The sequence below is a fragment of the Macaca thibetana genome, chromosome 1 (genome assembly GCF_024542745.1).
Source record: "Macaca thibetana thibetana isolate TM-01 chromosome 1, ASM2454274v1, whole genome shotgun sequence".
NCBI classification, from domain to species: domain Eukaryota; kingdom Metazoa; phylum Chordata; class Mammalia; order Primates; family Cercopithecidae; genus Macaca; species Macaca thibetana.
The window spans coordinates 140,769,903-140,793,017 of record NC_065578.1 but is presented as its reverse complement, the minus strand read 5'-3'; the positions used below and the strand labels follow the sequence as shown (position 1 = coordinate 140,793,017).

Here is a 23,115-nt window from a genome sequence, read left to right as displayed (position 1 = left end):
TCTGCCTCATTTATTTTCATTTTTGTCAGCAATTATAAATGCCAAAGAATTTCCCATCTTTAAAAAAAATTGTCCCCAACCTCATTGTGTAGCAACATCTCTTGAAGGAATTAGTCACATCCTCAGCTTCCATTTTACCACCTCCCTATTGGCTATGATCTGGTTTCTGGTTCCACTATTTCACCAATGTCTAACTCCAGATTTATATTGCCAAATATTTACTAGATATTTCATTTGTACATGATACCAAAGTCACAGAGATAGCAGAATTTAATATGTTCCCAAATAGTGTCATGGCCTTACTCTCCCACCCCAACAGTTTCCCTGCAAACAAATTTTCATTGTCTACCAACCACTCTGGCCACCATTTTTCATTCTCCTTTGCTAAAGCATCCTCCTCCACCTGACTTTTAAATTTTTGTTTCCTTTTGTTTTGCATAGCAGACCTAGGCAATCACATAATTTTCCATGATTTCAACAACTAATGGCTCCCAAACCTTTTACTAATCTCTAAATTCATTGCTTTCTGGGCACAACTTCCTGGAATCACACAGCCTACACTCAGCAGGCCTGAAATGCAACTCTACTCCCACAAAAATCTATTCAACTCGTATAACTCTTTGAATAAAACCATTCATCCAAAACTTTCACATTGAATCATCCTCAGCTCCCTTCCCACGCCTCACACTCTATATCCAATCAATCCCCAAGCCCCATGGATTTTCCTTCAAAACACTTGCCTAAATAAGGATCATCATAATCGCTGGCTGAATTATTCCAATGGTTTTGGGACTGATCTACCTGCCATCAGTTTCCTCCACACAGCATATCTTCCACTTTGACTTCCAGAGTCAGCCAATATGCAAATTTGATTTTATAACTCTAAATGGCTTCTGCTCAAGCTTGCTATACGAAGGACTACCATATGTAAATCATCCTCAGTCCACTTGCATGACTCCATTATATGGAATGCTCAATAAACACCAGGTGCTAACAAAACTTGGAGAGACTATTTAATTGGGTACTGTGGACCAAAAAAGGAAAATCAAAAAGTAGTATGAATCCCATCTCTCTATTTTTCTTCCCTCGTCCTAAGGTAAGAAACTTTCCCAATTCATTCTAAGGATGGAGATGCTTGGTGAATTACAGATGCCAGTGACTTATGCTGTACGATGTCATGGTGTGTTGGCTCCAATTTTATGTTATTTGGATGGTCATTGCAGGCGTAATTATCAAGGATGAGTTGGAACACAAAGTATCATCTGAATAAGAAAGATGAGCCCCACAGCAACTCCCTCCTCTGAGAGAAGTTCAACCTTATATTGTTACCCCACCACAGTCTACATCATCAACATTTCTAATGCAAGCTGGTACCTCTATATGGATTGCTGTATACTCATTTCTTAATCAAGCACTGTTCTGCTTCCTTTAAGTCTCAAGTCAAAAGTTATGTCTTTGTGATTTCCCCAAGTAAAGTGAATTTCTTTATCTCTGCATTCGCATACCTTGTAATTTATTGCCAATTTTTCTATCTCCCTTCCACAGTAGTGATTCATCTTATTTACATTCAGAACTTAACGCAACACTTGACTTTTAAAAATGTATGTTGAATGAACAATGAATGGATGGATGTGTCATTTTGGTGTCCCTGGAATAGATGTTAAGAGCAGACTTTCAGTTTCCCTCATGCTCAGTCTTCTGAAAGTATTTGTAACTTTTGTACATATTTTCCAATCTCAACAAGCTCACTAGTAAAATTTCAAATTACCCTTTGGGCTAGTATGATCTAGAATAGTGTTAGAAACAGTTAATATCATATAACCATTCATTTATGCTCATTCATGAGGATCTAACTTGTGTCAAGTAAGAGAATCAGTCAAGGTCCAATGAGAAAACAAGTGAGAAAAAGCTTCTGTCTTTCAGAAACTAAAAGTGGAGGACCACAGCCAGGCCTGCCCTGAGCAGCATGTATCTGAAGGAGGAAGACAATGGTAGTAGATAGACATTGGCATGCTGATAGGGCACCTCCTAAAGCCTTCTGATGCAACAGGTATCCAGCCCATAGCTCCAGGCTCATCTAATGTGCCAGATTCATCATGCTATATAGGGTGCATTGATAGCCTCACTTCAAGCAAGCTTCTAGAAGAAACTGAGACACTGAAATAGTCCATCTACTTACTGATATCATTATATGGCACAAACATCATTTGAACCATTTATTTGTTGATGTGGCAGTAAAGTAAAATGAAAGCCACTCTGAACTAAGTCTGAGTCCTCTTTCATGCAAGCTTCAAATGCAGCCTGACTCTTATATCTGGGGTTGCTCAGAGAAAGATGTGTGCGTACACACATACATACACAAAGTCCACAGATCTTTTTATTTTTCGAAGACTTGTTACATCAAGTCCCTAAAGACTAGTTGTGGGAGTATCTCTCCCCTAATTAATACCCCTTACAGAGCTGAACTGCCTCCTACTGTTACCCCTGAGAAGTGAGAACTACCTCTGATTTCAGTAAGTGTTTGATGAATTAATGCGTCAGCCCTCACCAAAAACCTCAGTGAGCAAAAATGAACTCTAATGTGTCTTGACTTCTTCCATTACCACTGACTTTCTTAACAGGCCAGTTGTCTTTGTAAGAAAATCAGAGATGTATAAATTAAGAATGAAAAGAAGCACACTCATTAGTCACTTTGCTGAGAGTATAAAAATGACCTCTTTCAAGACATTTCTACTGTCACAAATCTTTGAAACAGAAATAGAGACTAGGTTTTCATCCTTTAGTCAAACACAACTCTCACCCTATATGTGTGTGTGTGTGTGTGTGTGTCTCATACAGCCATATGTGTGCAAATAAATAGATGATATAGGTGGACAGACGATTGATGATAGATAGATAAATAGATACATACATAATAGGTTCCTCCATAATTCTCTTAAAGATGTTATTATTTTCCTAAACTAATTTTCCCACACCCAGCTCAAAACTTAAATTCTCCTTAGAGACCCTCCTGAAAGCTATAATTCTCTGTAATCTTGTAACTACAGCATATAACCAACCCTAAACTTCCATGGTATTTCTAATCCTTGCCATTCATCCTCCCTTTGGGATTCTGAGCTCTGATAGTGGTGTCTATGTTTTGAGATCAGTGATAAGACAATTGATTTCAAACAGTGCTGTTCAACTGAGATAAAAAAGAATTTATTTTTAACAGCTATGAGCCCTGCACAGTGCTAGTTCTTGTATTGGAAAGAGATGGAAACGAAGAAGGGTTGGGTGAGTACTTTCTAAAAGTATAAGATACGGCTCTTCCAGTTTGAGCTTGCAGATACTAGAAAGAACCCAGGACTTTGTGAGAAGAGCCACTATCAATGAGTGAAAGATCTCTATTTCTTGTTCTATCCAGAGGACCCAGGACTGGCAACAGCCATACCCCCAGGATGTATTAACTCCTTCATCAGTGTTTGTCAAAGTGTAGTCTCCAGACGCCTGCATTATAATTACTTAGGGAGCATAATAAATGCTGATTCTCAGGCCCTGTCTCAGATCTTGATTAGAATCTCTGGAGTATAAGGTCTGATAATATCAATTTTACCATGCTTTCTAGAAGAGTTATTGATGCACATAATAGTTTGTGAATCACAGCACAAAGAGTTCAAGAGAAAGACTCATTACTATCCACGCACCCCTCATCTTTCTCAAAAAGAGAATACTGAAGCTATTGCAATTGGGATCAAGTCTAGTTTAGTTTGCTCTGCTTCTGCCATTGGGGTCTCTCCACTTGTAGATTCATTCTTCCCCAGGTCCAGAGCCCATTCTAAGTCAACTCATAAAGACCATCTTGGAATTTAGTCTCACTACCCAGACCTGGAAATTGGTGGCCCCAACAATGACTGCTGTGTTGCTGTGTTTCCTGTCCAAAGTCACACAATCTGGTGTTAGGAGCACTGAAACGTGAGTCCTTGGCCTCTGTGAACTCCCGTGGATGAACCATCACTATGCGCTGTATTGGCTCAGTCTGTGAAAGTGACTTTCTCCTCAGCCTTCCTCTCCTCTTGCCATCTGGTATCTAACACGAACTCTAGCACTGGGACTTTGCTCTGAATTCAAGCCATTTGTTCTACAAAGATTTATCGAATACTACTGAAGGACTAAAGTACAAAGTTGAATACAATTGCTTCTCTCATACCTGGCAGTTCATGTAAACAATCACAATATGTGACAATCAACAGAAAAATGGAAGGTGAAGGGTTGATAAGAAGAAGAAAACGTTCAACTCGGCTTGAAGTGGTGAATAAAACCTTCTAAGTTACTTGAACTAGACACTTCAGAATGGGTATAAGTTGGAAAAATGAACGAAGCAAAAAGTGCTCCAGAGATAAGGTCCTATGAGAGCCATGAAACAGCATGACACATTCAGGGGTCTGCAAGTCTGGCTTGTGGGATGGCTGGACTTTGAGATGGGAAAGAAGACTCTCTATGCTCTCTTCCTTTAAGCTGAATCCTGCTGATCCTACCACCTTTGTGCTAAGTACGGGCAGATCTCCTTTCATTGACCATCTTCCTCTCCAGTTCTAAACTCCACCTACTACATATATCCCTTCTCTTCAACTAAACCAGACTTCTAGAAGTACTCTCTAGACACTGTAATGGACCACCTCGATGCTTTCAGAAGCATCACTTTTTAAACTTTTCTTTTAAGTTCAGGGATATATGTGCAGGTTTGTTAGAGGTAAACTTATGTCATGGGGGTTTCTTGTACAGATTATTTCATCACCCAGCTGTTAAGGCTAATATCCATTAGTTATTTTTCCTGATCCTTTCCCTCCTCCGACTCTCCATGCTCTGATATACCCCCAATGTCTGTTGTTCCCCTCTGTGTCAGACCAACTTTTGAAGCCTGAGCCACACCTAGTAAAGAAGTTTGTACTTTGTCCTAACCTTTTTCCTGTCCTGCCCTCACATTTTGCTTAGATTCTGACAAGTGCTACTCCAGTCTCAATGTACGACAATCAGGGTTTACCTCAGCCTTGTCATCTCAAGCACAATGAAGTAGAGGCTGCTCTGTGTAAAGTTCCTTCTCCTTCTCAGTATTCACAGCCTTTTCTTCTACTTGACTTACAAGGCATCATCATTGCTTGTCTGATCCAGCTGGTATTTCTCAGCAGCTCACTGATCTCTGTAGTCCACAGCTGAGTTTTAGTGCCTTCTTAGAAAATACTTCTTGGTTTTGGCATCTTCTGCTTCTGCTCACTCTACACTACCTGCCCAAGTACTCCACGTTGCAGCAATCCTGTAAGCTCAATAGCAGAAAATACTTATTTCAGACTAGTATTATTGTTGATTCCAAGATCTTAGTTATGTATTATTTCTGCTCTTGTACAAGAAGCTTCCTCATAGCAGTGCCACCCTCTTCCCCTGATCATTTGTACTCATGGCCCCACAGCTCAAGCTTCTGTTAACTTTCAGCAGAAAGACATAGTTATGGGGCTAAATCTACTTACTAAGGCAACTTAGTACATCAACTCTTCTCTGCTTTCCTACCAAAGGCAACCAAAGGCAACTCAGTCAATAGAGCTTTATTCTGAATGTTTCATCGTTATCAGTCATGATAATACCTTAATGATGTATCTATCAAAGAAATTCTTTTTAAATTATAAGTTCTTTGATGGAAGAAAGACAGTAAGAAAATATATTCTTGGGCTAAAATTATGAATTATGAATTTTAGCCCAAGAATATAGCTCTATGTCTGGCATATATAGATGTATACATACAATTGTGGAATTTAGTTAATTTGCCTCTAACTTTAAACTTTTCTAATAATTTTTAACTCAAATCACAGGGGTAAGAAGTTCCACTCTGACAATAGCAGATTGGGTAAAAACAACTAGAGACAAAATTTGAAAAATAATTTTTTGAAAGCCCAAGAGAGCTATAAGCACAATATGAAATTGTAGAGCCAATATCTGGGAAAAACAAGAAGACAAAAGACATAAGCCCAGCATTTGGAGCCACTTTTCCTCTTAGGTGTTTACCAATTATGAAAGTGTGATTGAGAAACCTAGAAAATCTCACCAAAGACCCTATGATGACAAATGGTAGAGTTCATGGTCTGCCAATGAAGAAGAACCCTAGCAAACCTCGAAAGATTAGGGTTGGACTCAAAGGCTCACACCCAAGGAAAAAAAATGATGGACCAAAAACATTAAAAGGGGCCAGGCACGGTGGCCTATGCCTGTAATCCCAGCACTTTCGGAGGCCAAAGCATGCGAATCACAAGGTCAGGAGTTCGAGACCAGCCTGTCCAACATGATGAAACCCCACCTCTACTAAAAATACAAAAATTAGCCAGGCGTGGTGATGGGTGCCTGTAATCCCAGCTACTCAGGAGGTTGAGGCAAGAGAATAGTTTGAACCCGGGGGTGGAGTTTGCAGTGAGCTGAGATTGTGCCACTGCACTCTAGCCTGGGTGACAGAGAGACTCTGTCTCAAAAAAAAAAAAAAAAAAGTAAAAGGCTTAGTGGTAGATATTATCATTCAGGAAATTTAATCAGAAGTTTCCTTGGATCATCACCTATGAGGGAAGGGAAAGAAGCAAATGTGGGCATAGGAAGAAGTTGAGCTATGATACAGTCTCAAGAAAAGACTCAGCCAATCCCTCAGGAAGCTTTGAAGCTGAAGCAGCCCTTCAGCATTCTCCCTAGTTGGGAGAAGGGAGCCAAGACTTTATACCCCTACATTAACCAGTCATTGCATGCAGACTGCCTTTGGGAAGAGAGTATGACCTAGGCCAAAATGCTTCTCTTTAGCTATGGACAGTATCTGTAGAGGACTGACAGCTTAGGGCTGAGTGCAAGCCTCATTTCTGGCAACCTGGGAAATAAACTTGGGCTCATCCTTTGTCAAGAAGGGAGAGAGATAGGCAGTGTAACACAGGAACCGCTACAGGCACAGAAGCCCAGCTTTAAATCATCTCAATTCCTGATTGGATTAATGTGACCTGAATGCTCCTAGACTAGCTGCCTGCCAGAAGCAAATGTAAATCCCCTCTGCAGGAATATAATAGCATCAAAAGACTAAAATTATCTCTAATTTTCTGTACATAATGACTGTCTGAATCAAAAATAACCAGGAACATTGGAAGACAGACCCATATGACTAAAAATCAAGAGAAACAGAAAAAAAAAAGTAGAGTCACAGAGATACAGATTAATGTAATAGCAAACACAGACTTTCAAACAGTATGATTAAAGACTCAAAAGACAAGAAAAAATGGATAGAATATAAAACTGAAAAATAAGTCAGATGATAATTCTAGAACCAAAAATATAATAACTGAAATTATGGGCTTAAATAGCAGTTTAGACACAATTGAAGAATTAGAGGACTACAATATAAAAATACCGAAACTAATGCATGTAGAGAGAGAAAAAGAGAGAAAATATAGATAAAAGAGAAACAGCTATATGGGATACTGAAGGAAAATCTAATATATGAATAATTATAATGTCAGAGAGGAAAGAATGCAGTAAAGTAATATTTGGAGGTTAAGAGTTAAGAATTTTCCAAAACTTACAAAAGACCTCGAACCATATATTCAATAATCACAATGAACACCAAGCATGATAAAAACAAAGGAAACCACATCCAAGCCCATTATAGTAAAATTATTGGGGAAAAAAATGACAGTAAAAATGTATAAGAAGCCAGGGAGCAGACACCTTGCTTTCATAAGAGCACCAAGATTTATTGCTGACTTCTTCATGGAAAATATGGAACCAGAAAATAATATAGGGACATCTTCAAAGTGTGGGAAAAGAGTAAATGCCAAACTGAAATTTTGTATTTATCAAAAATATCCCCCCCAAAAGGCTAAAGACATTCTGAAATAAAGACTGAGAGAATTAATTACCAGTGGACCTGTACTAAAGGCAATATAAAAAGAGTTCTTCCGGAAAAAGGAAAATATTCCTAGATAGAAGCATGAAGATGTAGGAAAGAATAAATGTCAAGAAAAGGGAAATTATATGTGTTTATCCAAATCAATGCTGATTGTATAGGCAGTTATAATAAAGTCTGTGGGGCTTTAAAGATAGTGAGAATTTAAAATACACGAAAACAAATCACTTATACATTTGGAGGAAGACAAATGGAACTAAAATGTTCTCAGGGCTTTGAATTGTTCAGGAAGAAGTAAAAGCACTAATTTATTTTGAACTTTAATAAGTAAAGAATTTGCGTTGTAACAAATCAACAATTTTATTTTTTAAGTAATTTATTTCCCTGGACAGTGAACATTTAGGGCATTAAATCCAGAGGCCCACTCCACTGCTGGGATGCTACTTGAGGCAATTATCTTCCCCAAGGCTCCACATTTTAGCCTTGTACAGAATGGTGATATTGTAGACCCTGGGATGGTTCTGCCTGTGGCCATGGCACTCTCGGTTAACCCTCTGAAATTCCAGAGGCATCACTGATCTGGAGGCATATGCAATCTGTTCTCTGCAAAGCCTAGGAGGGTCCAAGCAGGGCAGGCCTGGCTAGGCCAGCCACACTTGTCCTTCCTGTCATGTTAAGCCTGTCTGTCACAAGATGTCCTGGAGGTTCAAAGGTGCAACATTTCCACATGCACGCTTTGCACCCGTGAACCAAGTCTTTACTCTCTCCCCTTTGGACTCAGTCCTTCCTCGTGAAAGTAAGAAGTGGAGGCCTCTGATGAAAGCTTCTTTCTCCCAGTCTCCTCTCTCCAAGGCTAACCCCCACATCTGAAGAGAAGCTATTGTGAATGATTAGCCTATTCACTCCTCTCCTTACCAATAAAACCCAGACTTACTGCATCAGAGACACATGCCCTAGACTGGAGTTGTGTGAACAGATGAGAAGGCCAGGCTGCAATGGCTCTGAGTCCATCCAGTTTCCTGATTTTCAGTCTGTGTCTCTGGGTATTTCTTCCTTGGTCTCTGGCAGCATGGCAAATGAGATTCAGAAACATGGCATCTGCAGATTCCTCCAGGTTATATCATGCTAAGATAGGGGCTTCCTAATGATCATGTAAACCCTGCAAAGGGGATTCACATGATACTGTATGTAGACCTTCTGGGTTTATAGTCCTTTGAGAACAGTTGCCACAAGATTTGGTTCTGATGGACCTCATCTGTGATCACGTTCTCCCTTGGGTGTCCTGCCATGGTCTTAGTGCTGCTTAGTCCATTCTGGTGGTCTCTCAGCCCCCCGTCTCTGATGTCCTTGTCCCCAGCCTTCTGCTGTCTTCAGGCAACAGAGTCACATACTGTCTCCAAGCAACAGTGCCCCTGTAGTACTGCCCTGCCCTCACTTCTCAGGACCCAGCCTGGTTACTAGAACCACCTCTGGATACCACCAGGAAAGGGCTCATTGTCAAGGGTCAGACTCAGGAGGTAATGAACCTATGACTGGACCTCACTTTAGCCACTCATTTCCCTCCTCAAGAATAGGTTAGGTGCTTTTCACTCCTTATTCTCCTCTACCTTCTATGTCACTGGTCCTGGAGATTGCCCTGTGGTTACAGACCAAGTTCCATGGAGAAACCATTTACAAATGTACAGTCTCATACAGGCTGGCTGATCAGGCAGGAGGGGAAAGGAATAGATGAGGCTGAATACTAGCATGCCATCGTCTTGCGTTCCCTATGTACACTAGGTCAGGCTGCTGGGAATCCGCAGTCCTGGTAATTCTGAACTACCCAAGAACTGTCCCAATAGGAAGGAAACCAACTCTCCAGGATGAGATTTGGGAATCATAAAGTCTGGTTGTAAGTGGCTGGATTAGGAGTGGAGACTAGAGTACAAGGATCTAGAAACAAGGGCTAGGAGGAGCAGCAGGGGGAGAGGTATAACGGAAATTGGAACACTGATAAACATGGCAGTGGCAAATGCATGACTTAAAACTAACAGAAGAGCTGGGTAGAGGGATCCTTAAGGTAGTGTAGTGGGCAGGGATGATGTCAGTCAGACAGGGAACAGAGCAGAAAACAAAAAAGTTGGATGAAATAAGAGAGTAAGATACAGGTCTGAAAATTGAGGAATAACAGGAGAAAAGAGGGCTGGAGGACAAGAGCACAAAGAAGCAGAAAAAGGTGAAGGCTGGGATTGAGAGGGAGAAATTCAAGGTAGCTTTCTTGTCATTTTTTTCAAATGACAGCTCCACTTACTCACTTGTTCAAATGAGTCAAAATCAGTAACTGGAAGATGCTCAGACCAACTCCAACTTGTATCTCACACCCAGTCCTCGGAATATTCCCTGACTGAATGCCCACTGCGAAACATATATTCCTCTCCCTTTTGGTCTAGTGAGGAGGACCTACCAACCAGGGAAATGGTCCCGGTTTCTAGGTTTAAGGGTGATCACGGAAAATAGAAGAGAGAAGGAATGGGGCTGTAATATTAGTCCCTGTTCTTGGAACACCGTGTAGTTTTGCCCCACTGTAAGCAAAGATGGATCAAAGGGCTAAGATAGAGTTAGGGAGTTGGGGCATAGGAGAGTGGTTCTGATGCAGGAATTGGGAAAATGGGAAAAAAACAGTGCCCCAGCTTCCTTTCCCTACTACCGTGTTCATAGCCCTTTCATATTATTTCCATCACTGCACACATTCCATACAATGAATATGTGTGATCAGAGATATGTCCATTTGACCATGGAGAACAGTGAAGACCAGAGAAGGAAGTACCATAGGCAGGCAGTGGGTGACAAAGCAGGTTGGACTAGGACTTGGGCAGGTAGGAGAGAGCATAAAATGACAAAAAGCACTGAGCAGCAGCATTATCTCCTTCTGTGTCTCTGGACAGGATCCTGTAGGGGATGCTTCAGTGTAGAAGTGGACTTTTTATAGCTTACCTCTTGGTCCCTGTGGTCCCATGGTTTGATGCCTCTTTTTTATTTTTATTTTATTTTTAAAAATTTTTAATTTTCTACATATTTTTAACAGGGTAAAGAGGTGTTTTTTTTTAATTGTGTATACATAACATTAGACAAAATTATTTAAAGTCAATAAATTTGTATTCAAGGAATTCCATGTTGTGATTTTTTCCCCTGTCCATCAAGGCCACTTTAGATCCTCTAAAGAGCTGGAGTCAAAAGATTTGTCTTCAAATTAGCCCTTTTCAATGAAACTGATGCTAATTTTAATCCAGTTGTCCTGTCAACCCATAGTTCTTTTATTTTGGCTCTGTCATCTCCTTTTAATATGGATTTATTTTTTAAAATTTATTTTATTTTATTTTAGACTCTGGGGTACACGTGCATGTTTGTTACATGAGTACACTGTGTAATGATCAGGATTGGTATTCTAGTTTACCCACCACCCAAATAGTGAACACTGTACCTAGTAGGTCATTTTGTGGAGCCCTCTACCACCTTTTGAAGTCTCCATTGTCTATTATTTTCATCTTTATGGCCACGTGTACCTATTGTTTAGCTCCCACTTATACGCAAGAACGTGCAGTATTTGGTTTTCTGTTTCTGTGTTATTTCACTTAGTATAATGGCCTCCAGTTCCATCCATGTTGCTGCAAAAAATATTCTTTCTTGTGGCTGCATAGTATTTTCTTTATCCAGTCAGTCACTGATGGACACTTAGGTTGGTTCCATGAATTTGCTCTTGTGAATTGTGCTGCAATAAACATGCAAGTGCAAATGTCTTGTTTATATAATGATTTACTTTTCTTTGGGTATACACCTAGTAGTGGAATCGCTGGATTGAATGTTAGTTCTACTTTCAGCTCTTTGAGAAATCTCTATACTGTTTTCTACAGAAGTTGAACTAATTTACATTGCCACCAACAGTGTTCCCTTTCCTCCACATCCATTTCAACACTTGTTGTGTTTTGACTTTTTGTATTTCTTTTTTTTTTTTGAAACGGAGTCTCTCTCTGTCACCCAGGCTGGAGTGCAGTGGCGCGATCTCGGCTCACTGCAAGCTCCACCTCCCGGGTTCATGCCATTCTCCCGCCTCAGCCTCCTGAGTAGCTGGGACTATAGGCGCCCACCACCACGCCCAGCTAATTTTTTGTATTTTTAGTAGAGAGAGGGTTTCAACGTGTTAGCCAGGATGGTCTTGATCTCCTGACCTGGTGATCCACCCACCTTGGCCTCCCAAAGTGCTGGGATTACAGGTGTGAGCCACCATGCCCAGTCTTTTGACTTTTTAATAATAACCATTCTAACTGATATAAAATGATACCTCTTTATGGTTTTAATTTGCATTTCTTTGATGATTAGTGATGTTGAGAATTTTTCATAGGTTTGTTGGCTTCTTGTATTTCTTCTGAGAAATGTCTGTTCATGTCATTTGCCTGGTTTATAATAGGGCTTTTTGTTGTTTTTTGTTGAGTTATTTGAGTTTCTTGTAGATGGTGATTATTAATCCTTTGTTGAAAGCATAATTTGCAAATATTTTCTCCCATTCTTTAGGTTGTCTGTTTACTCTGTTGATTATTTATTTTGCTGTGCAGAGCTTTTTTGTCTATTTTTTGTTTTGTTTTGGGGGTCTTTGTCATAAATTCTTTGCATACGCCAATGTCCAGAAAAGCTTTTCCTAGGATTTTTATAGTTTCAGGTCTTATCTTTAAGTCCTTAATCTATCTTGAGTTAATTTTTGTATATGATGAGAGGCAGGGGGTCCAGTTTAACTCTTCTGCATATGGTCTGCCAATTTTTCCAGCACCATTTATTAAATACAGTGTCCTTTTCTAGTTGTTTATTTTTGTCAATTTAGTTGCAGATTAGTTGATTGTAGTCATGTGGCTTACTTCGGGGTTCTGTATTCTGTTTCATTAATCTATATGTCTACTTTGGTACCAGTGCCATGCTGTTTTAGTTATCATAGACTTGTGGTATAATTTGAACCTAGGTAATGTGATTCCTACAGAATTGTTTTGATTATTAGAGCTTCATTTTTTTTGTTCCATATAAACTTTAGGGCTTTTTTTCCTAATTCTGTTGAAAATGATGTTGTTAATTTGATAGGAACTGGGTTGAATCTGTAGATTGCTTTGGGCAACAGGGTCATTTTAATGACATTGATTCTTTCAATTCATAATCATGGGATGTTTTTTCATTTGTTTGTATCATCTATACTTTCTTTCATAAGTGTTTTGTAGTTCTCCTTGTAGAGATCTTCCAACTCCTTGATTAAATTTATTTCTAAGTATTTTATTTTCTTGTGTGGCTATTGTAAAAAAAAAAAAAAAAAAAAGGCAAAACTACAGTTACTTCCTTCAAAAAGAAGACTCTTTCCTTGTGTTTTAATTAGAAACCTTAGATTTTTAGAAATTGATGGACTAGCTCACACAAACCTACAAATAATGCAAGCCTACATCTGTGACACATTAAAAAAAAGTAATGTTTCATTTTAGTTTAGTGCAAAAATTAAGTTTATAATTCTTACCAAGTGATTACAAAATGTTTATTTAATTAAATCCAATGCATTCACAAGGCGTTAATACTTTATGTATTTATCATTTCTACCAACTGTGTTATCTAAGTAAACCAAGCAAGTGCTTTTATCATAAATGTAGTCAATGATTACTAATACTTTTTTTAAAAGGACCTAAATTTTCCCCAAGTTTCAGCACAGGTAGTTTTATTGTATGTTACATATAGTAGACAATTTTAAAAAACAGTTCATAGGAATGAATAGTTTCAAATAGAGTAAATATATTCTACCATGTTGCAAAACCCAGCAAATCAAAAGCAATTGCCAAGTTGAATAATAAGTCACAAAGAAATAATTCTGGCTTGTACAGGAATGTGTAGTATATTCAAAGCTCTTAACAGTTACTCACTAATACATATTTCTAAAGCTTAACTTGGAGTTGGAAGATGAGTTTCACAGTAATATAATTTTAACTTTCATTTACATTAATTTTTGTATATTACTAAGATGCTTACTCTGTGTCACAATGGTGCTTTCCAGTGTTCACAATTTTTAGTTTCAAGATGCACATATGTAATTCACTAACATATGGGACAGTTCTTACTATTATTATACCAACTATCCTAAAAAGAAAAATAAAACCCTACCTTACATAGAACTCTGAACATGGTGTAACTTAAAACAGATTAGTAAAACATGCCTCTTTTTTTTTTTTTTTTTTTTTTTTTTTTTTTTGAGACAGAGTCTCGCTCAGTAGCCCAGGCTGGAGTGCAGTGGCTCGATCTCTGCTTACCGCAAGCTCTGCCACCTGGGTTCACGCCATTCTCCTGCCTCAGCCTCCCGAGTAGCTGGGACTACAGGCGCCTGCCACCATGCCCGGTGAATTTTTTTGTATTTTTTTAGTAGACACGGGGTTTCATCGTGTTAGCCAGGATGGTCGCGATCCCCTGACCTCGTGATCCGCCGCCTCGGCCTCTCAAAGCCCTGGGATTACAGGCGTGAGCCACCGCGCCCGGCCAGTAAAACATGCTTTTTAAATATTTTAGCCATTTTCTACATATCAGTGTGTAAACTTACCTACTTAATATATGAGAGCTACAACTTTATTCACTGAGAAATTATGCATTAATTTTATCCAACCATCTTTCTTACCTTAACTCAAAAATCTCAAGACTTTCTGGCTCTGTTTCAGTGAATTTCAAACTGCATTTTCTTTTTTTTTTTTTTTTTTTTTTTTTTGGAGAGAAGGAGAGGGAAGGAAGGTGCTAAATACACTGTAAACAGAAATAAGCCTCCCTCAAATTAAGCCCTTTTTGTGTGAGTTCTTTTTTACTTCTATAATATTTCTTTAATACTTTAAGAGTCAGTTACACAGGCCCGGCATGGTGGCTCATGCCTGTAATCCAAGCACTTTAGGAGGCCATGGCGAGTGCAACATTTGAGGTCAGGAGTTCAAGACCAGCCTGACCAACGTGGTGAAACCCCATCTCTACTAAAAATACAAATATTAGCCAGATGTGATGGCAGATGCCTGTAGTCCAAGCTACTTGGGAGGCTGAGGAAGGAGAATCTCTTGAACCCAGCAGGCAGAGGTTGCAGTGAGCCAAGATTGCTCCACTGCACCCCAGCCTAGATGTCAGAGTAATACTCCATCTCAAAAACAAAAAAAAAACAAAAAAAAGGGTCAGTTACAACGTTTCATGTTTAACACTAACACAAATAAATTACTATAGGGTAAGTCTTCCCTACCATTTTGGGACGTAAAATTCTAAATATGTGAACAGAAAAGTCAATACTTCAATGTTCAATTCTGAAACTTTGAACAGTTCTATGATTTGACTAACTGGGTCAAAGCAGTTACAAACAAACAATTCAATAGGAGGTTGGTTATTCTGCTTTTGGAGGTGGGCAAAGAACAGAGAGTACAAATTGAATGAGAAATAAAAATTGTTTCCCATTTTGAGGGGGTGGTATGATCACAGGGCAGTTTAAGCCTCTGTAAGTCCGTCTGACCTAACTGCCCATCTAAGACAAAATTTTTAATTTTTGAAGTAACCCTCATTCTTTCCTTGAGACTTTCATTAAACTGATCTGTAGTCACATCTCCAAGTGTGATCAGAGCTTAGCAATTTGTTGAATAAAATATTATGAAGGTAAAAAAGACAGACTAAATTATAAACTAGAAAAACACCTACTCAAGTATCACATTCAGTTTTCAAGTCATTTACTGACACAGCCACAGATTTGGCTTCAATCACTCCTGAACATACACCCACAACAGGCACCCCAGCCACTGATCTGCCTTACAACACAAGGCTATATAGTGAGAGATGAACTCTCCAAGCCCGACTTTAATAGAATTCTAAAAGTAATTTCTAATTTTATGAAAACGCTTCTTCAGAAAATATTTTTCTATAACTCCTTCATCTCCTAAACTGAGGGATGTATTTTTTTTATTCTAAGCTTAATCTGAACTTGCAAATTTGATTCCAGGCAGAAAATCTCTACAAATTAAATCAAAAACAAAAATAGATTATACTTTGGATATATGCGTGTTTATGTGTGTGTGCGTGTACGTGTGTGTCTGTGTGGGTGTGCATGTGTGTGTACTGATTGGAATCCTCCAGTATTTTTAAACCAAATTAGAGATGAAGTTTGGGATTCTACCATTCACAGCTCAAAATTCATAATGAGATTATTGCATATCGCATGCCTGTATCAAAACATCTCATGTATCCCATATGTACCCACAAAACTTAAAAACTAAAAAAAATCCATAGTGATTTAAGTATGTATTTTCTCCTGTTTCCTTCTTGGCTACCCCTCTTCCTGCCAAAATAGTTCAGTATAGCCATGGCTCAAGTTTAATGAGAGGAGAGAGAAGTTTTTGAATAGTTTTTTGATTTTTGTTCTTTTTACTTTGGTGATCAGGGTGGCACATAATGGTTCTTGGCCATTACATGGAGTCACTCCCTGAGGTACAGCCCTGCAGCTAAACTAGCGTCTCTGTGATTTTCCCAGCTGCTTCCCTGGGAGTGGTCTTGTCACACCAGCCAGAACCACTCTTCCTAGCCTTTGCTTCCAGATTCTCATGGGGCTCCTCAAGGGACATCTCAGGAGCTCCATTCTCTTCATTTTTGGTGGGACATACTGCATTGGAGCGAAGTTCTTACAGTGACTGCATAAGAACTAAAGATGGCCCTTCAGGGGCCTCTGTCACACTTCAGCATAACTATTCATATTGTTTGCCCATTTTTTAACGGGATTATTTGGGTTTTTTATTTTTTGCTGATTTGTTTGAATTCCTTGTAGGTTCTTAATATTAGTCCTTTGTCAGATGTAAAGATTGTGAGTATTTGTTCCCATTCTGTAAATTGTCTGTACACTCTACTGGTTATTTCTTTTGCTATGCTTTTGGGGTCTTAGTCATAATTTATTTTGCCCATACAAAACTCAGCCACTAAAAAGTAATGAAATAATATCTTTTACAGCAACTTAGATGAAACTGGAGGCTATTATCCTAAGTTAAGTAACTCAGGAAGGGAAAACCAAATACTGTGTGTTCTCACTTGTAAAAGGAAGCTAATCTATGGCTATACAGGAGCATACAGGATTGCATAATGAACACTGGAGGCTCAGAAGGGGGAAAGGGGGATGAGGGATGAAAAACTACCTATTGGGTACAATATATACTATTCGGGTGACAGATTACACTAAAAGCCACGACTCCACCACTATGCAATTCATCCATGTAACCAAAAACCACTTGTACCCTTAGAGCTATTGAAATTCAATTTAAAAAATGAAATAAAATAGCTTTGCTATGGGTCACTGTAAACTGTTACCCTTTATGTGGAGCTAAAGACCAAAATATCAAGACATTGCCCCATCATTAGGGCAGGGCTCTGTACTACCTAAGCATTCATAAGCAAATAGAGAGACTACCTCTTCTAGGGTTTGTAATAATTCTCAGAGTTCAAACCACAAGATGGACAGTCAGACCAGTTAGTTAATACCAAGCTCACGGGCACTGATACATACACAGTCTTAATAGAGGAGCCAATAGGAGAAGAATCCACTTTCAACTGCATGCATGCGATAGAGTGATACGGTGCTCTGTGGTGTAATCTTAGTAAATTTTTCTTTTGACTTCAGGTTGTGGCGGGTGTTGCTTTCTGTATCTATGATTATATAGTGGAGAATGTAATTGACTTGGAGCTTTTTGTATTTTATTATAAATTGACAAAATATCATTGTATATATTTATGGGGTACAAAGTGATGTTATGATGTATGTACGGATTGATTAAATTAACTAACATATCCCTCACCTCAAATAGTTATTTTTTGTCTTGAGTATTGTATTAGTCCACTCTCACACTGCTATAAGGAAGTACCCAAGACTGGGTAATTTATAAAGGAAAGAGGTTTAATTGACTCACAATTCCGCATGGCTGGAGAAACCTCAGGAAACTTACAATATTGGCAGAAGCAGGAGGGGAAGCAGGTGTCTTCTTTCACAAGGAGTCAGGAGAGCTAGGTGAGTGAAGGAAGAACTTGCCAAATGCTTACAAAACCATCAGATCTCATGAGAACTCACTCACTATCACCACAACAGCATAGAGGAAACTGCCCCCGTGATCCAATCATCTCCCACCAGGTTCTTCCTTCAACACCTGGGGATTACAATTCAAGGTAAGATTTGGGTGGGGACACGAAGTCAAATCACACCAAGTATAAATTGATATTTTAATTCTTATTTGTGATAAAGCTGCTTGGAACTTTACCCTAAGCCAGTCAACTCATGTCTACCCCAAATACAAAATACCATATATGCAAGAGGTTAGTGTGCACTGCATGGAATGCAAATTCAGGCTCAGTGCCTAATTGATACAGATCATTCTTGCTGTTTGAAATTGGCTCAGCAATTTTTTCCTCAAATTTGTCTTCCACTTTTCTTAAAACATGATATTAAGAAATGCTCAAAATCAACCTGTAAAAAAAGAAAAACCTAAAGAGATTTCCTAACATCCCAGTTAATGAGAGATTTGACCCCAGAGTCCTCTGTCTCCAAACTAATTACAATTATTTATAATCAAGGGACTGTAAAGAATAAGCAGCCTCGTTGTTGGATTTTACATACCAGACATGTTTAAGTTCTCATATTCAAGAATTTTTACTTGATGGCATCAACTGAGAATAATTTTTAAGACCAAAACTTAATAAGTAAACTTGAATTGTGTGCCATTTGAATCAAAAGTGAAAGAATTAAAGATACTATAAGAGAAATGGTGAGAGAATTTATGGATGCTGCTTTGACTGTAAAGTGGGGCTTAAGGACTTTGTGAGAACAGTGTCCACACCCTCCCAATAAGTGCACCTTAGTGTTGACAATTATGCTGAGCTTCCACTGTGGTCTGATTTATGCTGGTGAACACATCTAACACACACACACACCACCCCATGAATCAGATTCTGATTTGTATCACCCGTAACAAGAGAAAGGAATCCCCAAGATCACTTAACATGATTTTTGCACCTTTCTGTGTCTTATTAAGAAGACAATTTTACCTAAAAGAACCTCTTCCCCAAAAGAAAATTCTTATGGAAATGAAAAAGAAGCCTTTTGTAATGCTTGTTCTGATGTGTCTACAATCTATATTAACCAATATAATTGGGAGACCTCTGGAGATGAGGGCGCTTGTCCTGAGATTTCCTTAGGGGATAGAAATACTTAAGACAAAAAAAGTTTCAAATTAAAAAAAAAAAAAAAAAAAAAAAAAGACTTCTACTTTAATGAAAAACTTCTACCCACATGAAAACAACCTCCAGGGGCTTTGTTGAAAACTGTTAAGATAAAATATATCCCACATTTTATTCTTCGTAAAAAGGCTTATTATGTTCTCTCCCATTAACTTTCTCTTTGGGGTATTTCTGATGTCTGCAAAACATATTATAGCCATTTCCTGCTGAAAGGTTTTGCAATGCTGTCATTGAATTAAATTCAAGAAATGATGGAAACTGTGAACAAGCATTTGAGGACTTAAATGAGGCACCTATTAAATAAGAGATAAGGAGGTAAATATAAATACCTACCTAATCCAGTTATACAGCAGACCCAGGAGAGGCTGAACATGGGGCCAGGGTCTTCTTCAGAAGAACTTTCTGAAGAAGTTCTTCAGAAACAGCAGTTTCTTCTTCAGAGAACTCCTCCTCAGAAGAAACTGCTCACCTTGCCGACCAAATCCTAAATTAGCCTTTCCCTTGCCAAATGTCACTGTGCCCTGTATCCTTTCTCAATCAAATGACTTCCTTCCTGAAAATGTTGAAAATTCTGCTCTCTAGAACGCAAGTTCTCCAGGCCAAGGCAGCAGAGTCCATTAGGTGGTGAACCCTGAGGGCTTCACATTCATACATGTCCTTCACTTTCTTTTTTTTTCTTTTTTTTTTTTTTTTTTTGAGACTGAGTCTCTCTCTGTCACTCAGGCTGGAGTGCAGTGGCGTGATCTCAGCTCACTGCAAGCTCCGCCTCCCAGGTTCACGCCATTCTCCTGCCTCAGCTTCCCAAGTAGCTGGGACTACAGGTGCCCGCCACCACTCCCAGCTAATTTTTTGTATTTTTTTAGTAGAGATGGGGTTTCACCATGCCAGCCAAGATGGTCTCCATCTCCCGACCTCATGATCTGCCTACCAAGGCCTCCCAAAGTGCTGGGATTACAGGCGTGATGTCCTTCACTTTCTGATTTGACTGCAGGGACAGTGGGTCTGTCTCCAAGAAAGTATAGAAAAGAAGGGATGGAGGTGGTGTGGAGGAGAAGACCAGAGTGTGACAGTGGAGCCTGTCTCCATTACCCACCTATAATGATTGTCCTGCCCAGCGTGGCCTCATCTACATGTTTTAAGAGTCAGTCCTATGCTGCTTGACTGCTTGTACTCAAACACAGTATTAGAGCCCCCCTTTAATTAGGGTGCAAACCAGCTTCTTCCACAGACCATAGTTTAAAAAACATCTTCTTATGATTTATAAAAAGCATTACAATCATATCTAGCAACATATAAAAAATGGCAAGAAAAAATATCATCCATAATGTCACCTCCCTAAATGGGGTGCATTTTAGAAGAAAAAACTGGAAAGCAGAAGGGACTCTAGCCTGGCCTCCCGTCAGGACTCCGAATGATGCTTCACGGGTCACAAGGTCACAACCCAGGATTGCTGGGGCATCAGGGAGAGAGACAGTCTAGGTTAGCACTTCCATGTGTACAGTAAAGGGCAGATGTTCCTGCATGCCCAGCTGAGGAAAGGTTGTGACTGAGTAGTCAGCTCCTAGAAGCTGACTCTCAGACAAAACTGAGTGACCCTGAAGCTAAGGGCTATGGCACAAGCTACCCACACTAAGGATGAATGAGGGGTGGGGGTCACCACCAGACCTCAGACTCAGGTGCTCCAACCTGCACTGAGGTGGGACTGGGACTGAGTCAGTCACCAGGCCCTGGTTGTGCCCAAAGAGCCCCCATGGATTCGTCACCCCTAAACTTCAGCATCAGATGAATGTCCAGGGAAAAGGGTCATTACCACAGAGGCCAGGAAGGCAGAGGATAGAGCAAAGACCTGTTCATGTGCTTCTGAGGTCATCTGGTGGCCATGAGGGGACATTCACACCCTGCGCTACACACCCAGATACCATTTGGTGAGGACAACGGGGAGGGGCAAGAAAATGAAAAACTGAGTATTATCCCAAAGAGACTGAGCTAACTTAACCAGATGAGAACACACTTAGATTTCTCCTTTCCCCACAAGGCAGAGAGAGGGTGGCGGAATGGCAGGATGAGCACTCAAGGGGAAGATTAGGTAAGTTACAGGAAAAAAGAAAAGGGAAGTTACATTTCCTTTGCACATCTCAACACAGAGTAAGTACACTTTCTACCTCTCTTTATAACATTGCAAAGATCATCCTCAGGCGTAAAGCTTTTTCTATAACTTTGGTCCTTTCTTCAGAGTAGATTCCCAGAAGGGCTATAATTAGGTTTAAAGTTTTAACGTATCTAGTTATGCACTGCCAGACTGCTTTCCAAAAGAAATGCAGCAATTTTGATGCTTTAAAGCAACGCATGTGAGAGTAACTGCTTCTCTATGTCCTACTTTCTAAGAACTCCCTTACATTTCCAGAGAAGCAATGGAATATGGAATATGCAATAAGAGCAGGAAAAACACACCATGACCCTCATGCATTCTGAGTGCAGATCTGAACTCTGATTAGTTTCAGATTGCATAGACTGTAGTCGCAAAGATTCCACCCTACAGGGTATGTGAACTCGGCAAGTTATTCATACTTTTTGCGCTTTCCTTTCTCACATATAAATAGGGTTAAAAACATCTACTTCCAGGAGTCATTGTGAGGATTAAATAAAATACATTTAGAAAGTGCACATTACCTATCACCTAGTAAACAATACATGCTAGATATTTTATTTTTGGATTAGCAACTCCTTCATGCCTCGTCCATCTCTGTTCCCTTGGGACTGGTAAAATGCCAGGCCTATGGTGATATTTAATAAACATTTGTTTAATAAATACTGAATGTATATATTTTCATGCATATATTTTCATGTTCACACTTGCCTACAGGGCAGGAAACACTTCAAGAGGCAAATCGTGTGAATCCCCAGATGCAAAGCCTCAGGGTAGCAAGTGTCAGGAGCTCCTCCACACTCAAAACCAAAGACAGAAAGCAGCCCCCACAGGACGCTGATAGACCAGTGAACTATTTTGGAGAGGAAATGGGGAGAACATGGGACATTAGGATAAAAATTTAAAGATGCATTGTATGGGGATATGAAATCAAGAATACAGAAAAGAATTAGAAAGATAGGGGACAGGAGAAGATACAGTTTTTCACAGCTGACATGGACATAAAACAGAGTTTTTGTGCAGCCAGCTGACCCAAATATTAAAACATTCTTGGTAGTCAGAAAACTGGCTGGGTGTGGTGGCTCACATATGAAATTCTAGCACTTTGGGAGGCCAAGGCAGGCGGATCACTTGAGGTCAGGTGTTCAAAACCAGCCCGGTCAACATGGTGAAACCCCATCTCTACTAAAAATATTAAAATATTAGCCAGGTGTGGTGGTGCTCGCCTGTAAGCATAGCTACTCAGGAGGCTGAGGCAGGAGAATCGCTTGAACCCGGGAGGCAGAGGTTGTAGTGAGCCGAGATCGTGCCACTGTACTCCAGCCCGGACAACAAGAATGAAACTCCATTTAAAAAAAAAAAAAAGAAGAAGAAGAAGAAAAGAAAACTTCTTTGTGTGAAAAACAGCAGAAACTAGCATGCCAGAGGCTGAGGATGGAGGTGAGATATCCCTGGAGGGAACAAGTAGGTGGTTCTGAGAAGCACTCACTCCCTGAAGGAAACCAGTATATATATATATATATATATAGACAGCTTGAGGAAAATAAGGATGCTGTCCTGGGGTAGACAGGAACCCATACTATAACCAGATTATTACTGGGCCCTGTCCTTTTCCCTTCTCAAAAGTGTGAACATGTCCAGATGGGGCATTCAGAGAGACAGGTATGATCACTGTCACTCTCAAGGTCTTCTCTGGCCCTCAGACAGTGAGTCTCTCTGCCTTCGTCATTAGCCACAGGGGCACTCATCCATGTTCATGTACCCATAGCTCCCTTTCCCAACAGAGTCCAGAAGG

General features: G+C 39.6%; 1 protein-coding gene and 1 long non-coding RNA gene across 9 annotated transcripts in view; one reads left to right on the top strand and one right to left on the bottom strand.

The window, feature by feature from the left end:
• Positions 1-19,775, bottom strand: part of LOC126937790 (uncharacterized) — a 216,836-nt gene extending 197,061 nt beyond the window's left edge. For 6 of the 8 annotated variants that reach the window (XR_007719850.1, XR_007719849.1, XR_007719852.1 and 3 more), the window contains exons 1-2: positions 19,508-19,775; positions 5,024-18,087 (exon numbers count right to left, since the gene is read on the bottom strand). This is a non-coding gene — a long non-coding RNA (uncharacterized LOC126937790). The remainder of the gene's footprint in view (positions 1-5,023; positions 18,088-19,507) is intronic. The other 2 variants (XR_007719851.1, XR_007719853.1) reach the window with 2 other exon arrangements.
• MIA3 (MIA SH3 domain ER export factor 3) overlaps positions 1-23,115 on the top strand; it is a 935,339-nt gene that overhangs the window by 479,122 nt on the left and 433,102 nt on the right. The window lies entirely within an intron of this gene.